We start from the raw sequence: 7,916 nt of genomic DNA on the forward strand, positions 1-7,916 counted from the left end.
AACGGCAAACTATGATTTAGACCCTCCCTTTATCATATCCTGGATCCGCCACTGTATATATATGTATATTACATATACAGTAAGTATAGCTATAATCAATCCGTTCCAGGATAACAATCAATTATCACTGACAATGAATGACATAGTTTTCATTACCACAAAAGTTTGTTTTTGTTTGTTTTCTCGGTCACTACCAAGGATGTTATAAAATGGAGGAAAAAATGAAATGAAATCTTTGAGTTTTACGTCGCACGCTTATGCCGGTTAGGCTAAAGGAGACGGTGGTGATGAGTAATGAATGAAATGGTGGAATGAAGAAAGTGGGAGAACCCCGATAAAACCCACGCACACGGTGTTTGTCCACCACAAAGGTCACTTTGCGGGGGCTGGGATCAAACCCGGGACCCCTAGCACCAGAGATGAACACTCTACCACTGAGCCACCGAGGCCCTATAAAATGGAGGATCTGCCGTTACAACAAAATCTTGAGGCCATACGTCACAGTTTGCCACCCTACTCTGCCCACTCTGCCCAATAAAAAGCAATGTTTTGAGTCACAACTCATGGCGGGAACGAAAGTAGCCAATCAGGTGATAGCGGTAACGAAAATAGCCAACCAAACGTGCCGAAACTCGGCTGCTTTTTTTCGCTTTATTGATTAAATAGGATGAAGATACATATGGCAGAACCTCGATTTTATATCATTGGTCACTACGGAACAAAATTTATCCTATACATATGATTTTGTTAAGCTTGATCGGGTTTATTAACTGACAAATGTCTTACCTTTGGATATTATTTTTAGTACAATACAAAATAAAGTTTAAGGGATAATCTTGAGCTACATATCGTTAACCATACGACATGCTGTCATCTTGCTAGTGTGATAATGAAGAGCTTCATAAGGGTATATTTCAATATCAATCTCAGCTTACTGAGTAGCGTGGTTTTCATTCAGCGTACGATTCTTTTAGGTTTACCAAATAATTTATGATTTTCTCAAACTTCTCGAAAACTACACATAAGCCGTACTTAAAAGTAAATTTTTGGGATACTTTAATTCCTTCGTTGATTTAAGTTTTTTAAAAAGTTTTTCAGTTAAAACTTGATACGAAAATTGCTTGTGTAATGATTTTTCGAAATAATGTCAAGTTTCATATAGATGTTTGTGAGCGTGAAGATGAGTTGTATGCCTGAAGCGCAACAGTTTGACTGGAATGGAGGTTTAATACAACTGGTTAAATTAGTGCAATGTAATTAAAGAATGCTAAATCAATGCTTGAGTAATCAGAATAATTATGCTGGTGATTTGGAAAGAATATTTTTTTTTTAAAAAAGTGATAGGAACGAGATTCGGGATATAATTCGGTAAAGTGGCCACTTACCAACATACCAAGAGTACTGAAATTCTGGGTTTTGGAAAGAAACTTAATTATACATTTAAATTCTGTTTAAACAAGAACGTAATAATTTAAAATTAAAGTAATTAGTGAATCTAAATTAATAATTAATTAAAAATTTTAAATTATTAATTTGGTTAAATCTCCTGAAAATTCAGATTCAAAAGAATGCTCTTTTAAATCATATTTTTCTTAAAACTCATTTGTTTTAAATAATTGCATGATTGGATTTTGGTTGTTGTGCTAATAAATTTAAATAATTAGAGATTTGTTAATTGACATTTGAGGAGTTGAATTATTCACTGATGTCAAAAAAACGTAAATCTGTTAAATAATCAGGGTGTCTATCGGTCACAAAAGTCATGTAAAAGTCACGAAATCAAAAAATGGTCATGAAAGTCAAGAAAAAGTCACGAAATTTAGCTTTTGGGTCATTTTTTTGTATGTACAATATAAGTACAGACTGGGAAAGTTTGTTCTATGATATAAAACGTCAAAATTCACCACCAAAAATGTCTATGGTCAGCTTTAGACGGTACAAAATTGCAAGCAAAGCACGCTTCTATCGCATGTATGAAAATTTGGCCTAATTAGCATCTAAATTCGCTCTCGAAATTTTATGGTTTGGTAAAGAAAAAGTCACGAAATTTCATTTTGGAATTTTAGTAGACACTTTGATAATCGAAAAACAATTCCCTTCATTTAAGTTGGTCTGTTTTATCATGTAAAATAGTTGTTCAAATTGAAGTATGTTCACTAAATAAATGGAACTTTACCTTTCAAATATAAGATATGGATTAAAATAGCTAAATCAATATTTATTACATAAACGGATCTGAACTACATTCAAGATCTTAGTGGAAAAGTAATGGATAAACATTTGGTTTGATTTGATTTAGTGTTTAGCGAATCTTTCAGCAGCGAGCCTATATGAGACTTGAACCTATAGTTTAACGTGAGATCTGAACACATGAACCTTTGCAGGGAATCAAATCCGTGTGTCCCAAGCCAAAGGAGAATATACTAACCCGTTAGCCACAAGCCAGCTCGGCTAGACATTTGGAAACTAAGAACTAGGTTGAAAGGATATATATTCTACACAGTCAGCTTTCTTCCTTTTATCATTGGAAGTTAAAGTACCAATGAATGCATTGTAGTTTGCAACAATTGAGTTTAGAAGTAGAATTTGGTAGAATTAGCATCGTAAATAGAATGCACTTACTTGAAAACCCGGTAATTAAATAAAGAAAATTGTCTTTCTTTCTTGGTAAAATTGAAATCGACATATTAGAATTATTTTCAAATTTCTATATTACTTAGATGAAGTGAATATTTTATATTTAGATTTATGTGTTTAAATAAGAACAATAATTTTATTAGTTTGACAGCTGATAAATCATAGAAGTTTTAAGAATAACTTGAGTTATAGTCAATCACTTTAGATTTGTAGTAAATTGAATTGATTTTATTTTTAACTTTAAATTTGATTAAATAACAAATGTTGAAATTTTGTTAATTATTTTCAAGTTTGTAAATCTCTAGCTAATTCTTACCTGTGTAGTTAGATAAATAACATTGAATTAGATGTTTTTCGGATTCTATTCAGAGCATTTCAATCTAGAATTAAAGGTCTAATGAAGTAACTGTTTTCTATTTGTTCCTGAAATCTTTCGCGGTCTCTTGAATATACGTACCAGTTTGTTTTCTCCCAGGCAAGATTTTTACCTTAGAGTCAATCTATTTGAGATCCAGCAATTTTACTAGATTAAAACATTGCTGACAAATTTATTATTTAAAACTTTTTTGTACACTAAGTTGTACTATATTTAGAGTTGAAAAGCTGCTCAGTTTTCTTTTGAGTTGGCATTTTGTGTAGATAATCGGCTATTTTCAACCTGAAATATCTCAAAAGGAGGACGCTTCAAAAATCTCAAATTTTTACGAAACAGTGGTTATTTAAGTAGTAACAAATGGTTAAAATTTGATTACTGAGATTTGACTAGTTTTTCAGCAGCAGTTCACTTTTGATGGGTTGAAATCACAAGAAGTGATACGATGTGCAAATATGATTTTAAAAACTGTATTGACAATCGAAATATAACATTAGCAACACTATCCTAGTCTTTTAGTACTATATTATATCTTAGTAATACTACCCTATCTCATTTTATACAGTGCACACTTTAAGGAAAAACTTTTTTTATTTCAAAAAAGGACAATTTGCTTCTCTTAAACTTTAACATTTAACACTTTTTAAAGGTATTTTTCGTGTAGCAAACTTAAATGTGTACTGAACATGAAATATACGTTTAATTGCTTCAAATGTTATTTATTTGGAATCGATATCTTAAAAAATAATAGAGCTACAGCAATTACTGAAAAGATTTGTAAAGTGGAATATAGGCTTAGCTATCTATACAAAATGGTCGCTCGAAAGAAAACTGACCATCTAAAAAAATAAATTATGCTTGTTTTCAACTCTCTAAATATAGTACAACTTTATAAACGGAAATAAAAAAAAATGTAGTAACTTATCATTGGTTGATTTGATACGAATTTTACCCTTTACCTTATTATAGAGAAATTATTTTTCCGAAAATTGTATCTTTGTTAAGTGTATTACACTATAAGATTTTGCATCTGTAAAAGTATTTTTCATTGCCTCACATTAAACTCCGAGGGTAAGTATTGTTAATTGTGATGTACTAGTAGGGATCGTGATCTTCTACTCTTCCTTTTAATCACCATGAGTTGCAAAAATAGATTTCATGCTACATGTATCATGGAAGTTCCATAACACTTTTCGAAAAAAAAAAAATAATAATAATAAATCTTAGTTATATCCAGAATATTCGTAGTGTTATTGACATATTCATACTTTGTGTTCACGCTTACTGACAATACTATAAATTTTTATTCGAAAATTTATGTTTCTGAAAGAATTTATTCTACCGTAATAAGAGAAATAATAATCCCTCATTCAATATTAGAACACACGTCTCTGGTCTCTCATAGTTCTTCAGTCTTTTTAATCATGGGTACAAATCTCAATACGTTACATTATATAAAAAGGCGTAGTAGGAACAATTACACCTTATTCCTTTTAATTCGATAACAATAATGTCATTGTTTTAATTACACACAAGTAATCAGTTTATTACCAAAGACCAAGAACGAAGTTAGTTTAACGTAGTTACACCCTAATATTGCTGTTCGTTTCCTGAATTTACAAGTGTTCTTACCAGCCTTCGTCGAAGAAGGGTGTAAATAAGAAACAAAATTTTACTAGCCCAAGAAAAAAGCTACTAGCTCACATCCCACAATAGAGATAATTTATATTTACTTACCTTCAGTATGATATTAAATACTCTCTCGCACCGGTGAACTACTCGCGCCGGGCGAGTGGTTATTTGAAGTATTCCTGAGATGAGAACATGATCCGTCAACGTAATTCCAATACCAGAAGAAAAATTATGGTTTCTCACTTTTATCTATGTTTCAGTGTTCAAAATAATATAGAGTGGGGTGAGGGGACTCTGAACGGCGGGCGACTCTGAACATATTAACGTTTGTCATTTGTTTCCAAAAACCGCCACCTTGAGTTTGGTAGAAAGTGGTGGAATTGGAAGACGTTTATGTGGTGAACTAAATATTCGTGCGACATGAGGAACTCACGTTTGTTTTGGAGAGGAAAGCGAAAGAGACAAACACAAATGTAAGGATCAAGTAATAAAATAGCCATACTGTAGTTTGAGACCTTGTGTGTATATAGTGTGTAATTTCTATTAGAGACAGCACAGAACCACGTTGTTGATGCATGGAGTTTGGCGGGGATTTAGTCATGCCTGACTGCTACATGGTGACTGGTGCTGCCATCTGTGAAAAATTACGAACACTTAACTGACAACCTGCGTTGTGGGGCTACTCTGAACAGATTTGATGGGGTGACACTGAACACAGCTTTGTATTGCTGTTATGATGTTTTTACTGTACAATTTGTATACAATGCCTTATCAGAGTTTCATGTTTCATTACAGCTGCCCAGAGACTACAAGAGAGTAAAGAATGGCACAAAATACGAACGGTGGAATGAGCAAACAATGGCGCAAGCCTTCGAGGGAAAAAAAAACTGTCCCTCTGGCAGGTTGCCGAGAAATACGAGATAAGCAGGGGCGCGTTACACTTGCGGTTGAAATCTGTCAGTAGGAGGTCACCAGGAGGTCAGTCCGTGTTTGGGAAAGAAGAGGAAGACGAAATGGCAAACTTGTTGCTCAAGGTGGCACGGAAAGCTTTCCCTATAACATCGCAAAATGTACGAAAAGCCGCATTTGACTACGCTGAAAAGAATGCACTGAAACATCTTTTCGACAGGGAGACGTGATCGGCGGGAAAAGATTGGTTTCGATTGTTTCTCAAATGAAACCCTGAATTATTATTACGAACGCTGAAACAGCTATCTCTTACAAGAGCAAATGGTTTCAGCAAGGAAGTTGTCACATAATATTTTGATCTCCTGCATCAAACCGTAAGGCACTGGCTTGATCAACTCTCCGGAATATATCTACAACGTGGAAGAGACTGACCTTTCTTTGAACAATAAACCAAAGCGTGTTGTGGCAGACATAGGTTGTTCGCAGTGTTTGTGACATGAGCCGAGAAAGGAGAAAATGTTTCGTTAATTACGTGATGTAATGCTGCAAGCGCTTTCATTTCTCTGTCCTGGATTATCTGCAATAGGTAACTGGATCCAATGTTCAAGATGCAGCCGTTGGTACCGCATAGTCTGTGTGAGCGCTGGTTACAATGTACTTTGAATCTATGGACGATGCAGAACCAGTGCGTGAGCACATGTCAGTTCTACGGGGTCTACGTTCCCCAAGGAGTTTTAATACACTGTTTTGACTTTAGTAAATCTCTTCCTTTGTTCAGTTTCACCTCCCGATCGTGGGTGACTCTGAACACAACACACGTGTTCATTTCCACGCACGTAGCATCCATTCTATACCAGATATCGCGCATTGCTTGCACCGAGTGTTGAACAACATATTGAGGTTTTGATTCCATGTAAAGTTTCTTCCATTCGTTGCGAACCGTTTGCTTATAAGATAAATTACCACGAAATTGTTCAGTGTCACCCCACCCCACTATAGTGTTCCTTCCTTGCGAATGCTAAGTAAAGAAACGAAGAAATTCAAATGATACCGTATATAACCTTCTTCCAGTAATATTTTGACGTTATGACTTAACAGTTACAAGTAAAATAATATAGTGTAACTCTGAAAATAAAACACAATAGCTTGTTCTCCGACCAAATCTAAGGTTTAAAGATTTCCTTTACTGATTTACAAAATCGAGGTTGAATTAAAACATTTAATTTTTTTTGTAAAGAAACTTTTAGATTAATCATCTTAGATTGTGAAATGAAAAGGCTCCAAGTAGCCGAAATCGTTAGCCCTAAGTTGAAAAATGGTCGATCTGGTTGAAAAATTGTTGGTTATGTTAAGTATCGAGTGTGGAAAGTTGTAAGCTACTCTCCCTATTTTAGTTACACACAACTTCATTCATTTTTTCATTTGGTTCCAGCTTTGGGTCAACCATTCACTTCCTACGAAAATCAACTATCTCCTAAATCTTCATGTTCTTTGTTCTTCTCTAACTCCTGCCGAAATCATAAAATTCGGAAAAAATCTGAAAAATGAAAATTTCATAGTCGCGAATATTATTGAATTCTATTAAATTCAGGCTTTGGAAATTTCCACAATTTACAGAAATCCCAGTTTCGGAAGACTTCAGAATTCCAGAATGTTTTGGAACAGCATCACGTATTACTTGACCCTGATAAAGTTGCAGAATTTAATTGTACGCTTTAATAATTGCAATCTCATCCCTTTTTTTCCCTATATGAACTGAATGTTTCAAAAAACGCCGAAACTTGTGTTCAACTATTTCAAATGAAAAGTCTAAATACCAATTTTCATATGTCTAACATTAAGTGATTTCGAAATATTGGTATTTTATAAAAACAATTACACACAATAACAACAAGTACAAAACAATAAAACAATTATAAAGTTTTATTTGCGTTCTTCTTCTCGTGTAGACCTTCAGTTGTTTGTTATACTGTACTTATATTTATGTATTTACTATACTGTACTTATATTTGTCATACTGTATTCATGTAAATCCAATAGCGGGCAATACCAGTTTTGAACTTTCAAATCACCATGGTACAAAATACAAGAAGACAGGAGAGAAAGGAAGTCATTTTTTTTTATTCATTGGTCAAACACTTTTGACTTGTAGTATTAAGTAAGATTACGTAAGATGAAATACAATATCTGATTTCAATAAAAGAACAGCAAAACTTTACAAAATAATATATTTTAATCTTTTAAAACAAAATTCCAATATTATTGGGCACAAAGTTCCTGGCTTCATCATCCCTTCATCATTAACAACAAAAAGTTGAGTTAGATTCGTGTAAAAACTTAGTACCTTAGTACGTAATGGTGTAAA

The sequence above is a fragment of the Thermobia domestica genome, chromosome 13 (genome assembly GCF_964235325.1).
Source record: "Thermobia domestica chromosome 13, izTheDome1.hap1.1, whole genome shotgun sequence".
In the NCBI taxonomy this organism is placed as follows: Eukaryota; Metazoa; Arthropoda; class Insecta; order Zygentoma; family Lepismatidae; genus Thermobia; species Thermobia domestica.